Raw genomic sequence first — 24,346 nt, 5'->3', positions numbered from 1 at the left:
CCATGTATCTGCTCCTTCTCCATGCAAGCGCAACATGTGATACTCTGTCCACGTGCCTAAACTCTCTACTTGTCAATGTTCATCACTTCCCGCGATGTGAATCCTGCCCCCTTGTCATTCGTTGCTTTCTGTGGAATATTCTTCTCAACTTGAAGGCGCAGGTACATGGTACACATATACCAACACATATCTGTTAATTATATCAATTTTAGACACATTAATATCGCATTTCTTTCGTATAAATATCGGTGATATCGATCACAATTACTAATAGTATAGAATATATACATGGATTCTGAGAAGTGAAGAAGAGCGGGATAGAGAAATTCGAGAATGTGTCTGTTAGAATCTGTTTATTTCGTGGAAATAATGCCGAATATGCAATACTATAGTTTGGTTTTCTTGTCCAGACAGAATAGGAATAGGAGTCATTTATTATTCAAATGTCTTCTAGTAGTATTATCAAACCATGAGTTACGGAGGTATGATATGCTGTTTACTACAGAAGTGGAATGCATCTTTCAAAACTCAAAAATACCTTTTTATCAAAATTGAATCTGACTTTGTTATCTGTGTGTATGACAGACCCATAATCATATTTGCGAAAACATGCCATGATTTGTCCGTTGAAAGGTATGAAGTCATAATCGATAACATTTAGCCGTTTGGAAAGTTTATGATGTAAATCTGTACACGACAAGGTTATAAACTTTAAAGTGATTGAAAGATGTCACTATTATAAGTTCATTAAGATCACCAAAACTCTTTATATCATATACAATCTATTAGTGAACGATGAACTATGTTTTAAAATAATTTATGGACGATATCATAGTTCATGTTTAATGGTTCTCGAAGGCTTCGTAACCATGACTTCTCCAACTGACGAACAATATATCTAGATACTTCTTCACGTCGCTGCGCAGTGGGGTTGATAAAATATATACGATATTTCCCCCATTTTTTCGTGAACTAAGGTTAGGTCTGTCTTGTCACGTTCTACATGTCTAGTACATGTGTAATTTATGCATCCAGTGCTACGTATCAAATATACATCAGATGATTTCATTCCTGTTTGAAATTCGATTGCTCACATTTCATATGGTGAAGCACACACATTTGTTTAAAAAAAGTCCATGCCGAAATTGCTATTTGAATATTTATGTTGTACAGCTTATTCAGTTCACTAGATCTACCTCCTAATCGTTGAGAACGTGTGTATTGGTGACCTACTTAAAAAGCCCATTTCTTTGCATTATCTGAACATGCGGTAAATTATTGTATACTCACCGATCATGTTCGATTTAAGCCTGAACGGTGATAAAGCGGAAAGTTTTATTGTGAGATTTTCACTGACTGTCTACTGAATAGGTTTATTTCTACAGATATAGTGTTTGACAGAGAAAATACTTGTGTAGAGTAACATGATGTCAATGTTAATGAAACCAAGGATAATATTTTACGTACTGACCAGTATTGATAAGCAGCCGAGTTTTCTAATTGAGACAAAGACTTGCACATTGTATACAGATAATTAGTTACCTAATTGCCTTATTTTTTTTTAATATAAAGGTACATCGAACCCTAAATTTAGTCATTGTTAAACCATATACAGAGGTAAGCCTTTTCCTACATTAGCTAATATTTTACAGTTTCTAATTTGCATTATTTGTGTCGGCCATTTGAAAATCCTCTTACGTGATTTTCAAACTTTGAATTCTTACAGACAGTGACGAGTCACAAGCACGGGTCATATGACAACGGTGTAAGAAAAGAGTGGAAAATAAAACACAGAAAGAAAGGACAGAAAAATAGAAACGAAATTACCGAAAAATCACATTCCACACATTTAAACAAACAATGTTTATTTAAACACACACACACATATTAAACCACATCTTAATATTTAAACAAACAATATTCCACACATTAATGTTTAAACGGACATTATTCCACACATTAATGTTTAAACGGACATTATTCCACACATTAATGTTTAAACGGACATTATTCCACACATTAATGTTTAAACGGACATTATTCCACACATTAATGTTTAAACAAACAATATTCCACACATTAATGTTTAAACGGACATCATTCCGCACATTAATGTTTAAACAAACAATATTCCAACATTAATGTTTAAACCTGATTGGTAAGTTTGATTGGATGACACGGTTACACATTAATGTTTTTAAAGCACGTTATTCAACCTGATTGGTAAGTTTGATTGGATGACACGGTTAACGTTCAGCGGAACGACGCTTCACGCTCTCTTCTTTCATTTGTAATAGCATATCAAATTTCCATTTATTTTTTTAACTTCCTGTCACATTTAGCCCAGAACTGCACCGAAAACAATGTATTCTTCAATACAAGAACTTTTTGATTGTTGTAAAAATGTAAAATAAACTAGTGCTGGTTGTATTTAGTAAGTTCCATCTTCGCCAGGTATTATCAAAGAAGATAAAATCGATAAAGCTCGCGTTTGTCTGTTACTTTCAATAAATTACTTGCTAGAATCAAAGAAATATATGAAAAAAAACATTGGTTGTGTAACGTGTGTTTCCATACTGATATCTAATGCAGTTCCTTTCGGCATGTATTTTGTTTGTTGTGTTAAACATTATGATTCACCATTTCTGTTGTGTTTATTTGTGCATTTCCCTCAGAGTTATCTTTTTTACCGTATGTATAGCCGTGTCGTGCTACAATAAACTTTGATATTAACGCGGCCGCAGTGTAAAAAATCACCAACAGCACACTCTCTCCCAGGAGCAGCAACACGTACCAGATATCTCTCAAGTTTTCCATCATACTGCCTAGTATTACGGGATTTATTGCTACTAAAGAGGTTATCACGAAGTAAACGAGCGCAGAAATTTTCCCAGTGACAGGTGTAACAATTTCATCAATCCAGGACAACACACTCGCCAGTATTGCCGACCTTCCGTATCCGAATCCAATAGCACAAATATATATTCCGACAGTTGATGTATGCAGTGTGCTTACGTATAATCCCACGAAGGACAGCATTGTTATTAAAGCATGGACGCCAGTGAGTGTCATAGGGTTGATAAACTGTATTATAACTACAGAAAATAACCGTCCGACCACTACTGAGAAACCGCACACTGATGTCAATACAGCCCCTCGGGATTTCGTCCATTTTAGATAAATCACACAAAATGTAGTCAGAAATCCTACAAACGCTTCCTCGATACTGGAAATCAATGCTGCAATGCAAATCATCATTCCTAATGCTGAAAACTTCAATGCTATCGGAAGTTGTCTGGTTTCGTATTTCTTGGAAATGACACTTAATCCATGTGAAACGTTTTGAATTTTCCTCTCAAAGCTTATATAGAAGGCCATGAAAGCTAAAGAGGTTAAGACACTGAAGATTGTTATAAACATAAAAGATAGGTAAAGTTGGGTATTTCCACGTGTGTGATAGTAAGTCGATTCTGGAATATCCTTGGATATGTTATACTGTTCACTGTCAAAGCAGTCCAAAGTCGATGCAGTTGTGTCATTCAATTTACCGACACACAAATGCATATCTGATTGGTTTCCTATGAATTTAGAAGATACCGGATAGGAAAGGAAACCAGCTGCAATAAGTGGACCTACAGCGGAACCTACCGCATACATGAGCAGCATTCCCTGCATGTAAGGTCGGCCATCTTTCCCCCACATGCCTTGCAGGTCCCCAACGGTAACTGAAACATCACAATTATTCCATACCAATTTTAGTCATAACCTTTTGAATCGTGATCCAACACATATCATTAGCAAAACAAACAGTTTACCAAGAATTCACAAAACACAGGATTTAATCTACATAAAGACTTACATCTACATAGATGTTCCTGTGATTATAGATATAATAAGCGTTACGGATCTATTGGGATCTATTTAACCTGAGAATAAATCAAATTTACCAGAGTGTTAATACTACACTATCAGTTACAACAGGACACATGCTTGGTCGTTTCCTAATACCATAACTTTACAAGTGAGTAATACATATATAAATAAATAGACAACAATAAATAAAGGTTCGACCGTAGTCGTTTGATGCCAAATGTTGACCAGAGTGATCTTAGCGCCAACATTGTTTGGCCTTTGTTTGCTCTTTGCAAGTAGGACCTATACTCTCATTTCTATTCTCTTTTTTTTCATCTTAGTGATAAGAAATTTGAGCATTCAAAATTAAGAAATAGCGATAACAAACTTGCAAAGTCAAAATCCAAGATGGCCACTTGTCGGCCTGTTTGTTCTTAGTTTTTTATCAGAACAAAATCGAATGGGCAAAACTAGAGCAATGGGAATCTACATATGGAATTTAAGAAAGATCCATCCAGAAATTGTAATCGTCTCATTCGACATACTATCCTCTGATAAAGAATAGGAAAAGTGTCGCTCACCATTTTAATGATAAGATATGAATACACACAATTGGGCTTCAATCACAAAATGTCGTCATTGTAATAGCAAAAAGTAGGGATATGAGAAGAAAAAAGAAATAAATATAGGAAAAAAATTACCCGAGTTTGCTACTCCAAGGCTGAACCCAAAAATGGAAAAGACGAATAGCATCAGCCAATAGAACGAACACCAAGGTATTGCTAAGGTTGTGATGGTCAGCAAGACATTCCCTCCTATTACTGTAAAAGTCCTTCTTGCTTTGTAGTAAATGATCCCTCCGACACAGATTCCAACCATGTATCCTGTGAACACTGCCGTTATGAATGCGGAACCCTCCTCTAGACCCACTCTGCTGATGATCTGGAAGTCTATCAGTGAGGGTCCTAATTGGCTTTTGGCAAACCCCTGAAAAAATATCTGTCGGTTTGAATTAAGGCAAAAATATCATTTCACAATGAATATGTTTGTAATGTGCGAGTTTAAATTTAAAGTGGAAAAATAATGACCTGGCCTACTTTTACCGTTTCAGTTATGATGTCATGTTTTCATGCATGGGTGAATTCTTGCTTTTATATTAGGATGTTATAAATCAATGTCATTAAAACACAATTCTTAACACTTATTTCGCCATAAAATGTAACATACCTCTGTAATGGACACCTTTCTTTTATAATTTCATACACCGCCACGTTGGCCAATCAAGAGTGATATTACAAAAAGACGTCTATGTTTATAGTTATGGGATGATACATGCATGTAACATAAAATATGACCAATGAAAAAGGCTTGTTTCATTGAGGATTTAATTACATCAAATGGTCAGCGTTGCATCTTTATATGCAAAGTTTGGTCCATCAAAAAAATTAACTAGTTTTATATGTACAAAATAGCACAAAAAATCAAGGCATCGAGTTTCAAAATGGACTTGATGCTTTTCATTGAAAAAACAGTCAGGTAAAACCGTTTTAAATAACGTCACATGTGTCACGTCGGTATTGATGACGCCAGTACACAGAATAAAACCACGTGATGCGATAAAAAGTAATTACTCCAGGAGGATTTGTACTTACTATAGTGAACATGGCCAAGTACAAACAAGCAGTTCTAATGATTTTTTCGCGGTATACTTTGTCCTTTTTATATCTGATGGCGGGATTTGTAAATGATCCGAAGTGACAGCAGATGCCACAATGATGTACTTCACCAGAATCCATAGATCGGGTATCATTGTTGTTCATAACTTCTTGTCCAGGCATAATCGATGCTGTAAAATATAGACTCAAATATACAAATGTCAACAAATATGTCGACAGATGATAGACGAGTATAAAAAGTAAGGCCTCTTTCAGAATGTTTATCTGGCTGCAACCACAATGTTTACCAAATATGTCAACAGATCAATAAAAAATATTGAGAACGAGGCTGCAATACCTCAACGTTTACCGAATATGTCAACAGATAAATAAACAATATTGAGAACGAGGCTGCAATACCACAATGTTTACAAAATATGTCAACAGATCAATAAAGAATATTGAGAACGAGGCTGCCATACCACAATGTTTACCAAATATGTCAACAGATCAATAAACAATATTGAGAACGAGGCTGCAATACCACAATGTTTACCAAATATGTCAACAGATAAATTACGAGTATTGAGAACGAGGCTGCAATACACACAATGTTCACCAAATATATATTAATATATTAATTATGAGATTTGAGAACGAGGCTGCAACCACAAAGTTGACCAAATATACGAACAGATATATAACAAGTATTTAGAGAACAAGATATAGAATGACAATGATTACAAAATACGGATCCGAGAGGTTTCATGTTGCCAGCAAACGATAAGATAATGATAATGAAAATAAATCCTTAAATGCTATATGGTACTTTCATCTTTTTTTTTTTTTTACGTTTATAAGTCATCAAGCTGAAGTGAATATCATTTTTTGATTTGTTGATATTTGAAATGAAGCAGAAAAAAAGTATAGAAATAGTTCTACTTATTTTTCTTTTTCATCGTTTTCATTGTATGTTGCGTTAATCACTTTATTTGTGTCATAATACAAAACTTTCAAATCTTCGCTGAATAGCATGGAACAAAACAGATGTATTTCTTCCATTAACCACCAAACTATATTTACTTTTCACTTTATTTGATGGTGTCAAATCTTTGCTCCTTTATTCCATACATGAACAAGCGAAAAATAAGAACACCTAGAAAAATCAGACTTTGCAGCATTTGTTTTGTTGAGGTCTACATATTGCAATAGGAAAAAGTCATTGTTATTGCTGTTTACTCTTTCTCCGTTTTGTTTTCTTTATAAGATTCGCGTATCTTTTAAATGCTTTAATTAAGAAATATTTGAAAATAGAAAAAAAAATAATAATAAAGACATACTTACCAGATATTGCAACTTGTCTTTATCGTGAGTCCGGAGTGAAAGGTGAGTTGTATCAATGATACTTGTTTTTCATATGCAGTCATGGCAGTGAATATCTAATGCATACTCTAAAGATGATAGGGATGGTTCTGTTTATGGTCATACATAAATTAAACGGCCGGGTCAAATAACGTCACAAATATTCTTGATTTTAGTATCATACGTAACAATAGCGTTAGAGAGATATGGTCCAATTTGCTCCATATTTGATAAGGACAACCAGCGGTTAGTTTAAATTTTAAAGTATGAATTGAACAAAATTGCGAATATTCACTAAAAGTTCCAGCTATAGATTTGATGACACAGGTAAAATGAATATTCATTGAGCATCAATGTTGTCTTGGAAGTCCTTATTTCGTTATTTTTGTCACTGTCAACGATTTGAATTATGCACTAGTCACCAGTTCATTCAAACTTTGAGTAACTAAAACCATTATTGAGTCTCTCTCTACCTTTTCTATGGAATTTAAGCAACTAAAGATAGATGTAGCAAATAACACATACACGATAATGATTTAAAGATTACCTATGTGTACATAACTATTCAACATCTTATTCTGTTTTAATCAAAGGGCATTATGTCGGAAAATGTAATATAAAATCATATATCTTTGAGGGGCTCAATTTTCGTGGTTTCTAAAGAAATATACGCAATTGAATAGTTCCTGATAAAGATATAGGATTAAATACAGTAGAGCCACAGAATGAACCCAACTGTATCATACATCTGTTTTAAAAATGCTATCTCGTGTTTTCTACAAAATTATGGCTCAATAAGTGTACCTATAATCACTTTGAAACTCCATACAAATATCAAGTATGGAAAGACCCCATGCAGTGTTGAATTTCTCGGCATTCTAAAAAAAGATGGCCACCATGGGGAGATAACTCAAAAAAGAGGAACATCATGTTATTTCTACACAATTTGGTACTTGTGGGTTTTAAGGCATAAGGAACTAATATACTCCCTCATTTTTTCCAGAGAACAAAATTCCAAATTCATGTACATTAAATCAACTTGTCAATTTAAGTATGAAACTTAAGTTGTACATAGATACAAATTAACAAAATCATCTCTTTCGGACCTTTCACTATTATTTCACATGGGGGGAGGGGGCATTCATGTCTTACAGATATTTTCTAGTTTTAATTTCTGAAGTTAAATTCTCAATTGCCTAAAATATCTTACTATATAATAAATACGTCGTAAATTGCCAAAACACACATTTCTCAGTCTATAATAATTTCTGATTTGCATCATAACAATTTTTCCCCAGATCAATGCTTTATCACCTTAACACAGATTACTTTATCTACTAAATGATCTCGTAATGGTTTCTGAAGTGCATCCAAAGTGAGCTTCCTCTGGCCAAAGCTTCCTACAGAGTATGATGAATACCACATTTTCAGTTCTGCTTCTGAATATATTGATGATTTATGTTCTGAGTCTGTTGGAAATTTACTGGTTCTAGGAACATCTCTTTTGATACATTGAAGTAGTAGTCGGTTAGCTTTTCTAAACATATTAGTACAGATGTGTTATATGATACCACCATCCTTTGTTTGTAACTTCTATAATACACATATTATGCCCCAAGCAAGTTTGATGGTAGCCAGAAGTTTTCACCAATCCTACATTAATTTCTGTTATTTTTTTGTTTCCCCACATAAGACATACTTTAAAATCATTAGTCAAAGGGGATTTATTATCATGATTTCATGGGTACCTCATTTTGTGTATTCATATTTCTACTAAATATTGAAGTGAGTACAAGTAGATTTATTAAACTGTGTTTATCCACAAAATCAAGTGTCCACAATTTTGTTTTCCAAAACCCACAACAATATATATTACAATAACTAAATGTGAGGTTAAAGTTTTGCATCTTTGTGATTCTACCTATGACTAGGCATTGTCTCCACGTAATTAGGCTAGCATAACCAAAGTGATTTACCAAATATTGATATTGATATATGTCCTATTTCAGTCTTTTGTAGCAATTGTAAACTCTTCTCTTTTTAACAATATTAGGAATATTTTTCCAATTTCATTAAAAAAGAAAATCCAATTTTCCCAACCAATATCCAAGTAAAGCCACTGATTTTTGTTTTTCACTTTATTTAATGAAAGTAAGAATTACCCTGCATAAGATTTGATGTGCTTGATGGATTTTGTCTCCCATTGATTGTGATGAATACACCATTTTCAGTTCTGCTTCTGAACATAATGATGATTCTTGTTCTGATGTCATTAATGGGATCAAAATAATCAACATAATGATTAATAGGTTCTGAAAATGTACAAACATATACTAATTGGAACTTATGAAAATGATTGAAATAAATACAGTAATTTTCCAAATATTGATATTGATAAATGTCTTATTTCAGTCTTTTGTAGCAATGATAAACTATTCTCTTTTTAAAAATGAGGAAAATATTAGGAATATTTTTGCAAGTTTTATATAAAAAAAAAAACAAACAAACAGATTTCCAATTTTCCCAACCAATATCTAAGTACAGCCACTGAGTTTTTATTTTTACTTTATTTAATGAAATTAAGAATTATCCTGCATAAGATTTGATGTGCTTGATGGATTTTGTCTCCCATTGATTGTGATGAATACACCATTTTCAGTTCTGCTTCTGAACATAATGATGATTCTTGTTCTGATGTCATTAATGGGATCAAAATAATCAACATAATGATTAATAAGTTCTGAAAATGTACAAACATATACTAATTGGAACTTATGAAAATGATTGAAATAAATACAGTAATTTTCCAAACATTGATATTGATAAATGTCTTATTTCAGTCTTTTGTAGCAATGGTAAACTCTTCTCTTTTTAAAAATGAGAAAAATATTAGGAATATTTTTCCAATTTTATTAAAAAACAAATTGATTGAAATAAATACAGACAATAGTTATCTTTGATTTTCTCACTTCAACATCAAAGCACCTTTGTTTGGAATTTCCTCCCAAACATAAAAAAAAGATCCTATGAATCCTGGAATAAAAAACAGAGATACAGTTTTATGTATTTCTGAGGCTTACCATACAGTTGTATTGTTAATATTGTTGATAATTAGACTACAACACAACATCCTGTTGGACTGCATTATGAAAATAAATAAGAAAACCTTAGTTATGATCAGTCCACAAGGGGAAGATGAAAACATCGATATCATAATCACGGTGATTGATGTAAGGGAGATAATCCTACAGATATGATGAACACAACATTTCAGTTCTGCTTCTGATGGTTTTGATGATGCTTGTTCTGATGTAGGATGATTTATTTAAGGAAAAAGAAACCAGATGTCATAAAATATTCTCTATGATTGAAGTAATCTAACAAATTTGTAAACATATCCTAGCTACAGAATCATTCATTTTTGGTTTATTCAAGACCATTAAACTGTTTCAATACTTTAAGCCCTGTGCTTTAAAGTCATTTTGTTAGGACTATCTTTCCAACATAGACAACCTTAACAAATTCTGGGTGTAGAAATAGAGAAGAAATTTGATGTATTCCTAATATAAGCTATATTGATAATTGTTAAAAAATTGTAATATGTTAGGAATAGGAATTTTATGTATTTGTTTTTCATGTTGGTTTGAAATAACTATAGGTTAATCTGCACTGATGAAAATACGAACATGTTTAACAAAAATCAAAAGATAAACTATGACGCGTTTTAGCCAATCCTACAGATATGATGAACACAACATTTCAGTTCTGCTTCTGATGGCTTTGATGATGCTTGTTCTGAAGTAGGATGATTTATTTAAAGAAGGCTTCAGGTCATAAATAGTCCTCTATTTTGATTTTTAATATGACATAATCTATAACACATTGATTGTATTACCGTTATTATTCTTTGTAGGAAATATTTGTTTGATGTAGCAAACATAGACGGATTTTTGTTCAAGTAGAGCAAAATTCACAACTTTGTGAAAAAGACTATTTTTGATTAGATTTATAAAGTTTTTTTTCAGAGGAAGCACCTTGACAGTCCATATGAAATCAATTTGATGGATGAATTAACATTGAAAGGAGTTACCCAGTATTATGCTTTTGTTCAAGAGAAACAGAAGGTTCACTGTCTCAATACACTGTTCTCAAAGGTAAGTGAACCAAGTAGGAAAATGATGCCATTTGTAGATTAATGGATTTATTTCAATTGATTTTGTTCTCTGATTTTAGTTGAAATCTTCGTACCATTAGCGTTTGGTTCCTTTTGATTCCATTAGAAATCAACTCTTAATAGCAAGTGTCCTTTAGCAGGTTCAGATGAAGAACATGTCATCAGTGCAGCCCCTAATTTGCAGTTTTGCAGGGAAATGCTCAGATTTTTCCAATATTGATTGAAAAAAGACAAATTCAAACTTGCATCAGCTCAGACTTACATTTTTAAGTCACCTGAGACAAGGTCTTATGGTGACCTATTCTAATACCCTTATTCGGCATTGTGCATCTGTAAATAATTTAACACTATCAAGTTCTCAAAAACCTGATCCAATTTCAATGAAATTTTGCAGAAACCTTTCCTGTCTAAGATGAACCAAAATTGTGAATTATACAGTCCCCATACCCCAGGGGCCTGAGGGGCATGGCCAAAAGGGGTCAGATTGACTCATATTTCAAAAATCTTCTTCTCAAAGACCCACGTACTCTTCATGTATGAAAGCATCTTTAGGTGCTTTGCCAAAACTCTGAATTTCATGGCCCCAGGGTCTCACATTTCCCCTTGGGAGGGGTAATGTTTAATATAGTTTATAAAGGAAAACTAAATTTTTGAGCGTAATTTGTATATTTCCATTGAAAATATTTCAAACTTGGTTAGAATTATAGGTGAAGGATGACAGGTTTATGGTATGCCCATTTTGATCCTGAGTGACCCTCAGTTGCAGATAGGCAGGTCGAAGAGAGGGTTTGCTTTGGGTATTGTAGAATGGGCAATATAGGAAAACTAAGTTTTTAGCAGAATTTGTTTTATTTCCATTGGATATATTTCAAACTTGGTGGGTCAAATTGACTTTAATTTCAAAAAATCTTCTCCTCAAGACTCAGATATGGTAAAATCAAATACTCTTTGCATGGAAGCATTGTAAGTTGATTAAATTATCAAAATGAGTCTCACATTTCTTCATGGGGGATAGGGACTGTATAACTTTGTAGGAATGATCAATATATGTTGACAGTTTTGATAGAATGCATGTATTGACACTGTCTATATTCAGTGCCACAATTTCTGTTTCATGACATTTGATAACTCTCCTTTATATTTAATATTGCTTATCTGAGGTGACCGTCATGGCTGATAGGCCTCTTGTATATCATATCATATGTTGACCTCCACAATTAGGTAATATTTATACCAGCGCCAGGTAAAGCTGGAGTTTCACACAAAGTGTCCTTCTTTATACCGCAGATAAGATGATTTTAAGTACTTCGCTAAAACCAACTGTTAAATTTGCTGTTCTGTTTGTTTTTAGTTACAAATCAACCAATCTATCATCTTCTGTAACTCAACAAATCGTGTAGAACTTCTCGCCAAAAAGATCACAGAACTTGGCTATTCATGTTTCTACATCCATGCAAAGATGAACCAGCAACATAGAAACCGTGTGTTTCATGACTTCAGACAAGGACTCTGTAGGAATCTTGTGTGTTCAGGTAAGATCACGGCCTCTGTACAAATAGTAGTCCATGGGGACCTCTCAGGAATCCTGTAGTTATTCTGAAGTCTTTTGTATAAAGTTTGCATGCTAAACTGCAACCAATGCAGATTGTAAGAAGTTTGGTGAAAGTATATATAGCATGTTGGTATGTTTGCGTGGTTTTTTTTTTTTTTATTGAACAAAAGTAAATAATTTTTGGTACCCCAGAATGGATGTTAGTTATAAAAAATTCTTGCTGCTCTTTGTAGCTCATGTTTTTTCCAGATTAGAATTAGGGTCAAGTGAGGATCTTGATCACTTAAATGTTTACAAAAAAAGTTTTAAGGATATTTAACTTTTAAAGGAATATTGTCTCCACTGTTGATCTTATTTAGGCAATACATAATCTTGTGTTAGCCAAAATTTTCAGTTCCAGTTGATTTCATAACTCCTTAAAAGTAAATAATTCTATAATATGATATTACTTTCAGATTTGTTCACAAGAGGAATTGACATCCAAGCTGTGAACGTTGTCATAAACTTTGATTTCCCCAAACATTCAGAGACATATCTCCACAGGATAGGTAGATCTGGTCGATATGGCCACCTCGGAGTCGCAATCAACCTCATTACTTATGATGACAGGTATGTAGCACTTTAATTTGGTTTCTAATTATACATTTTACTGCATTTATATATCTTGGATGTAAAAGTTATATATCATGTGGGTTCCCTCTTGACACTGTTGATGATTTAAAGCTTTTCTTTCCATGGCTCCTTATTTGATGATTTATGTATCCCATTTACAGCTTGTTGTTTCCCTTTGCACAGATGATGGTATGAAGGATTCCTTTCCATCACTGTATAATTGTATTGTTTATCTATGAATTGTCTAGGTGTCCGCTCAGTGTTCCTTCAGTTGAGTCTTCGTCTGATACTATTGTTCATGAAGTTCTATTAAATTGGTTCTGTTTTTTGCAGTGTTTGTTAAATACAATAGTTTGATTTTCTTGAAATGTTCCAGTCTGTAAGTAGATCACATGTTATTTGATGTGTTTGTAGGTTTTCATTACACAGAATCGAGAGTGAGCTGGGCACGGAGATCAAACCAATCCCCAAAAATATAGACAAATCCTTATACGTGGCAGAGTTCCACCAGGAGAGGGATGATGAAGATGAGGCCCCACACAACTCCCATGGGGCAAAGGGCGGACAGTGATCTGTTACGTCAGCAACATTTCTCCAGGTCATAAACATGCTTTGAACTGTGGTACAGACAGCAGTGTATTCCTGGCAGATAAATTATTTGTTTAAGACTTAGTACTTTTACTTTGAGCTGGTAGTATCTGGTCAGCTTCTCGATAATGGATCAATATTGCTGTGGCAAGTCAGGTCTTTCTAGAGGTGTTAGACCAGTCTCATCTTACCATTGGAGGACGTACAGTGATTGTTGCCAAACGAGTATACATCAGATGTGAGGGTGGCCTACAAGACAGAAGTAGGAACAATGCCTCTCAACCATGCTGGATTCCTTCCTTATATCTATACATAATTGTGTGCATAATGAGGATCATATTTTTGTCCAAAAGAGTAGTGCTCATTTCAATATGTCTATACAGCAGAAATTTTGGATTGCTTATCAAGATGAATAAGTGCTCCCAGGAAATTTTTTATATGAAATGTTCTCAATGTTTTGTTTGGAAATATCTTTACTAGACCGAAAATGTGGTTACAATTATTTCATTCAAAGAAGAAATGAACCTCAGACAAAAAAATCAAAATAAGTTATTAAATGCTAATCCTTGTTGGAGGAGGAAAGAATTTAATTGATATAAAAAAAACAGGATTTCTAAAGGCAAGATTAATGTTAGATAATCAGTCATGATGTATCAAAATTAATTTAATTGAAGAGAATTTTGAATTGTGACGATAAAGGAATAATTTTAATCCTGCAGCTGAGTTTGAAAATAAAAAAAATGTTCTGTAATATAAATTGAAAGGCACATATTGTCTAAAGACCGATTAGCTTGCTGCTGGCTGTACTTGACCAGTCAGACATAGAGACAAAATCCTGAGGATGTACGTAATGTTGGTGATATATAATAACTGTTAGAATTTTGTACAGTTTCAGGCAGGTCTGTCTTTAACTGCCTGTTATATCATATCAACGTTTGTCCATATAGGACATTTGTTTTTACTAAGTGAACATTTTGTCGGTGATATAGCTATCTAGAACCCCATCCACAACTACCAACTCATCACTACCATTGTAACCATGAGTGTGAATGTACAAGGGAGCAGAGAGTGAGGGAAACAGAGACCTGTGATTGTAAGTTTGTGGTATTTTGACTGCTTTTTTATTAATGTGTCGGAGTATAGAAATTATTCTGTTTACGGTATGAACTAACCAAACTTCCTAATCAAAAGGGAACAAAGATAATGTCTTGAAAACATAGTAAATCAGAGTATTGACAGGAATTTTTCATATTCGGCAATAAGTTGGAAGCGCTGTATTAAGAAATAATTGTGAAATCACTTTTTTCCTTCAGTATATTTTTCATAAACTACTCGACTGAAATGATGTGCCAAAATTTGCTAAAATCAAGGTTTTGTAATGCTCCAATCAAGCTATTCCCTATTAGTTTCTGTATACTAAATGAAATATCCATTTTTTTTTTCTTGAGATTTCAAACAATTTTGTGAGTGTAAAGAACATTTTTTAAAATGAATTAACAGTACATATTATCAAGATATGTTGTTTACAGATGAATAAGATCAAAGATTTATTTTAGAAATATTTGAACAGAATTAAGTCAGATTTTTCGTGGAAAATTCTCCACAAAATTTGGTGCATTATATTATAGCCAGCACTTCACAAGAGAATGTTGCAGATTTTTAAGAAGAACGTTTTTCTCTCCAAATAGCATGGTGTAATCTAAGTATTGTTATTGAATTGAAAGTGATTTTTTTCATCATTTTTTCCCTCTTTTTTATTTATTTTATTTTTTTGTCAACATCAGTGATGTCAAAATCTTTATTATTTATTTATTTCTCAGACATAGATGATATACTTAGACATGCCTGCAACTGATTTGATGATTTTCGTTCTCAGATAAGTATCTTTTAGATCTACACAGTTAAGATTAGAATCAGTTTCATAGAAATATCAACAAAATGATTTTCTTGTGAAAATAAGAATAATGGCTCAATATGTTAATTCCTGTCATTTGCCTTGAGATTTATCGTAGCACTGCTGATGTTACAAATGGGATTACATGGATTTACAGAAATATACTACAAGTTGGCATAGGCACCATTGGAAAGGTATGCATTTGGATCAGATAAGAAAGACACTACAAGTATGATTACTCTTAAGACAGTTTTTGTCCTTTTAAATCTTTAGTGAAGAAATCTAAAGTTTATTATTAGTTTTGAATGAGCAGAGTAAGTCATTATATTATATTGATGGGCTATTCAAAATTCATATCATTAAGGTTCTAATGTTTGGTCATGTTAATATATTTTTTTCCCTGAACTTCTGCTTGGAATACTTTCCTTTTCAATTTTCCTTTTCTTTCTCTTTTTTTTCATGAACTCCAAAATATGGCAGCTATTTTCTCATTGATATACTGAAATGCAAACAAAAGGGGAAAATTATTCCGGTCATCTGCCGACACAATTTCAGACTTGAATTAATACAATCAAGCTATGAATACCACAATATATCATAAGGTATGGTGAAAATATGAGAATGAATTATTCACTACACTGTGGTAGGTTGGGATGTATGTGTTGTTCTGGCCATCCTTAAGGTATTCTTTGTTTGGCATTAACCAACCCCCATTCATGGAGAATTTGGGTTGGTAGATACAGAAATTATTTTATTTAATTGAAGGGAGTAGGAAGGGGTGGGGGTTAGCAAAGATGTGTACTGTATAGCCCAGTGCATAAATCAAAGATAATCACTACTAGGCAATGTCTAGGAGTGAAGACGCTAAGATTCTGGAAACAGCATTCCCAATAAAAAAAAAACCAAAGTGATTCAATCATTCCCCATATATTTCAGTAAGGGTATACTTTTGGGTCGGTTGGTCAATGCTAAACAAAATATATTGGGATAAAGCCTTGGATGTTGTGTGAGAATATATCATTGGTCTGGACAGTAGTCATTACACCTAATCATTGCCAATAGCTACAGAATTATATTTATACAATGTCATCTGGATGTAGTCATTATATACAACAAGCAGTTCTAACACAGAATGCTCGTCTGTTTTGTGACCTAGACAAAGACACAGCCAGTGCAATTGATGTAAAATCTATAGGAAACTGTTGCATACAATTGGTCTTGTGGCAGATGGTGCTTTGTGTATTTCTCCAGGAACAGTCTGGCCAAATGACTTAACAAAATGGAGTGATCCATAAGGAAAAACTGTGTTCTGATTTAAGCCTTGTAAATTTGAAGAAATGGCTCAGTGATTGTAGTAAAACATGCTTGGTCAGAGATAAAAAAACTATGGTTGTTTGAGGTTACTCCACCCAGGACTGGACAATGGAGGAAAATGAGTGTTATAATCTACCAAGTCTGGTGTAGTGCTGGACAATGGAGGAAAATAAACAAGTGTTACAATCTACCAAGTCTGGTGAAGTGCCAGAAGTCATAGGACTGGGTTGTGGAGAGTGTTGCTTGTTGCCGTCCCCACAACCTCCTAGCTTGCACTATAAAAGTCCAGATAGAGACTGGCATTAAATTTTCAAAAGGCAGCTTGCATACACGGAGGACTGCGCCTTCTCTGCCTGATTCTGCCCATGGACAAAAAAAGTGATCAGGATTGCATTGTGACTCGCACCGACTGTGGGTTCTAGTTAGCCATAACTGACCTTTGATACAAATGCCAAAACAAAATCTACACAGAATACATTAATGAAAAAAAAAAAAAAAAAAAAATGTGGTCAGTTTCCTCATAAGGAGATTGTTCTGTGCTCAGACAAAAAGTGCAGGGATATGTTTGACGTGTGCATGTGTATACTGTGGTTCCATGGAAGGTAAAAAAGTACATGATCAGAGAGGATATGCTGTGTGCTGATAAAACTGTGTTCCTTATTGTGAGAAATTGTGATTAATGCAAGTTGTATTTTGTGTACATGAAGAAATATGTGGATTGTTAAGGATTTATGTGTGCTATTATGAACTGATTGGGAAGAATACAATGTTTCTGTCTACTATCTTTTTCATATCACTGATTTTTTAATACCAGTCAATTGCAAAATACGGAACCATGCTTACTTAAAACGGAGCAGTGTGGCAACTTAATGTAATTATTTCATTTAGATTTATGGTTTTTTTTGGGGGGGGGGGAATGGTAAGTTGTATTGAAAATATGATGGGATGGGGAGTGTTAAGATATTAATTTACTGAAAACGTTTATTTATAAAATGTTCAAAAACAATTTGAAAAGAACAAAAGAGATTGGTTTTCATGATGATTGGTTATTCTTTGTGGCGTTTGACATTTTACAAAACTTCAACAATGTTTAGTTATGGAGACAGAAATGAGGAAATGGTAAGGAAAGTATAAATCAATATTTTTGATCAATATCAAGGATAAACTGTCGTAAGAAATTCCAGTAGCTTTTATTTACTTTCAAAACATTTAAATCAAGGTCTACAGAGGCTAACATTTGGAGTTTAGATGTGATTAACTTGTTATGAAAAGATTAGATACGGACAAGTGTATCCTAAAACTGTCAAGTGTCGGACAGTATACCGTTCAATGTTTATCCTTTATTTGACATTCTAATGGTCCCTAGTTTTTGAGTTTATCACCTGTTTTTTAGAGTTATATGTAGCTTATGACATTGACAATAGCTTGTTCGACATTTGACTTGTTTCAGTAGATGTAGCTGGGATACAAGTCTTTGGTTTATATAAGCATTTGGACATCTTGTAAAAAAAATGTCAACTGTTGACCTAGCATTTGTAGGAAGACATGCAGCAAAAATAGTTAAGTGTTATGTGTACATAAGAAAATATCACAATCTTGGACAATGCTGTTAGTTCAACCTGAACCCTTTAGTTTTGATGGATGGCTAGTGCAGATTTATATAGAACTGGCTTCATTTTTCATCAAAATGTTTCAATAACTTGTATATTTGTTTTACATCATGACTTTTTCTCAATTCAATTTGATTTTTTTTATTGTTTTCTTGCAGTAGGTCCCATTTTGTTCACTCAATTCACATACACTGATTCAACAAATAGAATACAGAAGAGATGCTTTCAAAGCTAAAATTTAAATATGGTTTGCATGAAACATGGAAAATAGATGACAATTGGGCAATCAATGGTTGGAGAGTCGTTGTAAGCAGGGATATTGAAACAACCTTAAGTGTCATATCAGCCTTTCAGTGTCAAATGAAGACCACAAACATAGCGGTTAAAGAAGATGCGATTGATCGCAATAAAGACACCAAGGATTCATTGCTATAAAGTGCATTCAGTATTTTAGGTAAAAGCAGTTCCTGTATTAACCTAACCACTGGAGGTGAGGGTCTTTGATAATGCTCAGTTGTATTGAAAGATTACTTGCAACAAAGCTGTAGTGAAATCCATGCACATGATTTAGAAATGTTGTTACGCATAACAGTTAGAATGATGAAAATTAGTCTTTTGTCCACTTGAAGAGTTTCAAAGCTAACATGTTGATTTGAAAAACAATTCAATGCCTGTATTAGATACGGTTAAAATGTCACTAAAATATACAGATATCTTGCTATTGATGGTGCACTTAATGCAGTAATGAAACTTTGCACTGACAAATGTGTTTCAGAAAATAGTTGGCTGTGTTCTGTGGTCTTGTAAGGCAGTATGATGATCTGATACTCAATTGAAAGTTGTTCATTTTTAAATTGAAAAGGTTGTGTCTACTTTATCTGCACAAATGGAAGTGTTCGTGAAAATAGATGTAAAATGTTACAGGGAAAGATTGCTTTTAGCTAGTGGGCAAAGCCTACTAGCTTACGCTATCATGTCAGATGAAAGAGCTTGTGGGGTTAATCCTTATATACACTGGATTTTATCCTATGTTGAAATGCAGTCTGTGGGCTTTGAATTTGTAGTGACAGGCTAGTCAATGCAGGTATTTTCTCCTACACATTTGTAGGTCTTTGTCTAAGCATTATGTAATGAACTTTTCTCAGTGTGTGCTGTGCCATTTGATATGACTTGGTACAGTGTTCATTGCGAGGTCTGTTCCGTTGATGTATTTGAATCTTATTTATTGCTACTGTACTATAACTGTGCAATCTGTTTTGGTGATTTTAAACCCCTGCTGTGACAAATCAAAGAAACTCATAAATAGGTGATGAATTGTGGAGATGTACTAGGACAAACCATTTTTGTCCAGGATATAGGTAAAGATGCCAGTTATTATGTTCATAGTTCATTACAAAACTGTTCCCTGGTTTGTCATAGTACTTGGGACCAACTATTGTAAGATCTCCAACATTGTTATGCGAGTGCCTGTGAATTGAATGTGTATTTTGAGGAGTATGAGTTATGTTAGAAAGTTTTTGTTATATACAACACAGCTTTATTTACTTCTGTACTTTTTTTTTTCATTGATAGCGGGAGATTTTACAATGTAAAAAGATGATCTCAGTGAGACTGAGCTTGTCTTTTTTTAAAGGGACCAAACACTCTGCCAAGCTACTATGTAGGAAATGCTAAGGATTTGTACAGATGAGGTTACAGAGAATGTGCTGGTTATGTTTGTTTATGTAGACAGGAGCAAAAACATCCTACTAAGAGGAATCCATAACTCTGACACTTTGTCATCTTTATGAGAAGTTTAGTTCCTGGGCTTATTTGGTTGATGTATAAGGGGAACTCCCAATATATATCACATACAAAGTGAGAACTGTTACAATGAACAAAATATGTACTTTCAATGTAATCTAAAAAGATTTTTTTTTTTGGCAAAACATTAAATTTTAAATGCTGTTGAGAAACTAACTAGGCCTTGGAACTAAATTTTGTTAGCAGATTAGGGTTGTTGGCATGGTGCTTGGTCCAAATGAGCTTTCCTTGCTCAATGGGCCACCAAATAGACTACTCATCATACTCTGGGGCGGTCTAATTTGTGTTCATTGGGTAGGAAAGGATGTCTTGTATCAGAGATTTACCATCCTCTCTTCAAGAAATCAAATATTAAAATAGTTGTTTTAAGGTAATATGTAATGGCATTGCATGTGAAGTGATCTTCAATGTAATTTCTGTTTGAAGAAAGTCGAAGACTTTTAGGTCTTGAGGGTTATCTGGCAAAGAACTAGAACCGTCACTTATTGTATTTTTTTAACTCTTTTGAAGGGGAAAAACTGGCACTAGTAGCTATGACAACATTGAACATACTTCTTACCAGATACCTGTCTGAGAGCAGTATGTTCAATGTGAAATACTGTATATTCCAATCTACATGGAAATGTACTCTTTTCAGACCATTGGTGGATACTTGTCCTGAACCAATTGCCGAGATAAAGAAATGTAGTGAGGTAATATACCCAAACAAAAGGTGATCAATGGTTTCTGTATGGGCACCTTTGATAGCCTCCATCTGCATAGCAGCCGGCCATTGTTGCATGAGTATCATTGTACAGGTTGCAATCAATGGCCGTCTGCTGTTGTCCTCCCAGATGGTTTTCCTTGTTCTGGTGACTACCACCAAACCCAAGTGTTGCATTGAATGTAACTCCAGGTGAATTTTTGAAATATTGTTCCTGATTCAGACGGTACTGGAATACAGGATCAGGAAAGAGTGATTGAATCTTAAAGGTTTATAATAAGACATAAGGATATAAAATGGGGTGTACAAATGTTGATGATTTCTGGAACTTTTTGTTCTGGATTGAACTTGTAACACTTCAGTTGAACACAAGGGTGTTGGTATGGTAGCACTGTTTTTTGAGAATGGCTATGAAGATTTACTACTTTGTAGGAGAACTTTGTTTTATTTGAAGCAATCCTACTTTTTTGTATGGTTTCTGAAGGTATGAAATTGGTATGATATATTTGGAAGGAAATTCACATAAAAAAAAAGAAAGAAAATGCAGATTATACAATCTCCCAGTGTGATTAAGAGTAAAGGAAAAGTCAGATTTCCTTCATTTTGTAGGATTTGTTGTGGACATATTGAACTTTCATTTTGGAGGCAGAAGGTTGAGTAGGAAGGAACGCATTAATTGTATTGCTTCAATTAAAACAAGTTTTAAATCCATACAATAAAAGACACCATTTTGTAAAATTACATTTGTAATTTGAAAGTGTTGTCTTTTTTAAAAGAAAGACAGATATCTTTTTGATGATATGTACCATGATTTTATGTTTGAAATAATTCATTGTTATATTGTTATTCTTTATTTATTTTTTTTTTTTAGAAAATCTACATTTAAAAAGTTGAATATCAAGGAAATGTTACCAACCCTATTGTTATCAAATTGAATGTCATTTTGTAGTGGAATTACCAATTATGGTTTATGAGTTTTAGATGAAAGCAAATTATGATTTAATAAGTATTTCAGACAACCTGCAGGTTCCAAAACATTCATTGGGTTCAATTCCCAAAAGAAATACTCTTTAGAATTTTGAAAGTATCAATTTTCATATAAATTCGGAAAATAAATTTTAAAGATTAGATATCCTAAGACATTGAAACATGTACTCCACTACACAAGCACCGAAATATCCACACAGCCTTGCTTTGTGTATGATGCACTAGGATCTGGTAGTTAGACCAGCCCTGTGGTATATGTGCTGTTTCGATGTCCTTTAGTACATTGTTAGTGCCTTATTGTGTTATTACATGGTACATGATTATTAAATAAGTGAAATCTGATTTTGATATTGTTACTTTTGTTTGAAAATTCTCGTACATGTTTCTGACAATCAACACCAAAGATGTAAGCACAATTGATACTCAAATTTGCTGTAGAATCTTTTTTGTAATATCTAGTACGTCAACGTTTAAATGCAACAAATCCTGAAATGATACCAGATTTTGTCTTTGGGTTTTTCTGACAAGAAAGGCTTTATTTTATTTCTTGGGAGCTGGTTCGTATGCGAAACTACATTGGCTGAATGTTTTCAAAACATGACTTTAACATTTTGCACAAGTCGCCATCAAGTTTACAATAGAGATCAGGTGCAAGTCTTCCCAAAATAAGATTTGTAAGAAACCCCTGAATCAATTTCAATGAAATTGTGCAGAGACCTTCCTTGGCTTAAGATGAACCACAAAATAAATTATGGCATCCTCACACACCAGAGTGCGACTCAAATTTCAAAAATCTTCTCAACACCCATGAGAAGAAGTTATCTTTGGTCTGAATTGTTAGCAAAGGATACCATCTTCATGGTATACACATTGGTTCTGACTGGCCCTCAGGGGCTGATGGGCAGGGCCAAAGAGCTGAAATTTCAAAAATCTTCCCACACATAGATATGGTTGAATCAAGTGAACTTCCTTGATGGAAGGGTCGTGAAGGGGCTTTCTTAAAACTAAATTAATCGCTTCTCTCCCAATGAAATGTAAAGCTTCCTATAGTTTATATAGGAAAAGAACATTTGTGAGCAGAATTTGTTTAATTTCAAATGAAATAACTTAAGTTTGGTTAAAATTATTAGCAACGGATGGTCACTTGGTATTATGCTCATATTGACCCTCAGTGATGGCCAAATTTCAAAATAGAATCGACATGATAGCGTCACAAATGCTCTTCATGGATGGAAGGGTCTTGCGTTGTTTTACCAAAGATTGTGAATTCTATGCCTCCATTAAAACACTACTAGTTCAACGCGTGAGCGGATTGCAACCAAATGTAGTCTGAAACATAATTGGACGCAAGGAATCATTTCTTAGCTTCAGAAAGTTGATTTGATCGCTAAGATCTGGGGATGAGGCACTGAAAGGGTGAATTAGACAATACTTTGATTTAAAAGCTACTTTTTATTGAATGCTTAAATCCATTTCGTTTAAATTTTGTCGGTAACATCAGTAGAGATGGGCAAAAAATTCTTGGATTCAGAAAGTTGATTCGATTACTGGGGAAATGGGACTCCAAAATGGGAAATTTGACAGTAGTTTGCTTTAAAACTATACTCCTTCTTAATGCCTTGGTAAATTTCAACCATATTCGGTCTGAAACTTTTTTGCTCAATTAGAAAAGTTGGTCAATATTTTGCTTCAAAATGCTGCTTTTTAACGCTTGAATGAATTTAAACAAAATTTGTTCTGAATTATCATTGAGAGAGCGAAAACATTTCTTAAGTTCAGATGTTTGATGCGACACTTCCCGACCCGATTTGGGTGTAGGGGCAAAAGGGGAAGTCTGGCAATGACCTCAAACGTGCATGAGGTGATTCTGAAGCTGTCCTGAACAAATTTTATATTTTCGCTTTGATCCAAAATCAAACATGACTTATCTAGAACAAATAGTTTGCACTACTCATGTTGAATTCACGCCAATGAAAAAAAAATATGTAAAGATTTGTTACAAAAAAGAAAGCAATGGCATGTTATTTTTCAGTCTGATAAAAACTTCAACATGGTAACCACATTTCGTAGCATGGTTGTGTCATCAGTTTTATGAACAGAGCCTAAAGATTATGATACTTTCAAAGAATGTTCAAAATTTAGAAATAGAACTTTTCCAATCTAACTTCGAAGAGTTATAATCCATTGCAGTTGTATTTATTGAACGTTGCGAACACGATAATTTGGTAACATGAACGGAT

This window comes from Ylistrum balloti, unplaced genomic scaffold (genome assembly GCF_031769215.1).
Source record: "Ylistrum balloti isolate Yb309-2 unplaced genomic scaffold, AGI_CSIRO_Ybal_v1 Utg371178, whole genome shotgun sequence".
Taxonomy (NCBI): domain Eukaryota; kingdom Metazoa; phylum Mollusca; class Bivalvia; order Pectinida; family Pectinidae; genus Ylistrum; species Ylistrum balloti.
Note: the sequence above shows the minus strand (reverse complement) of the source record.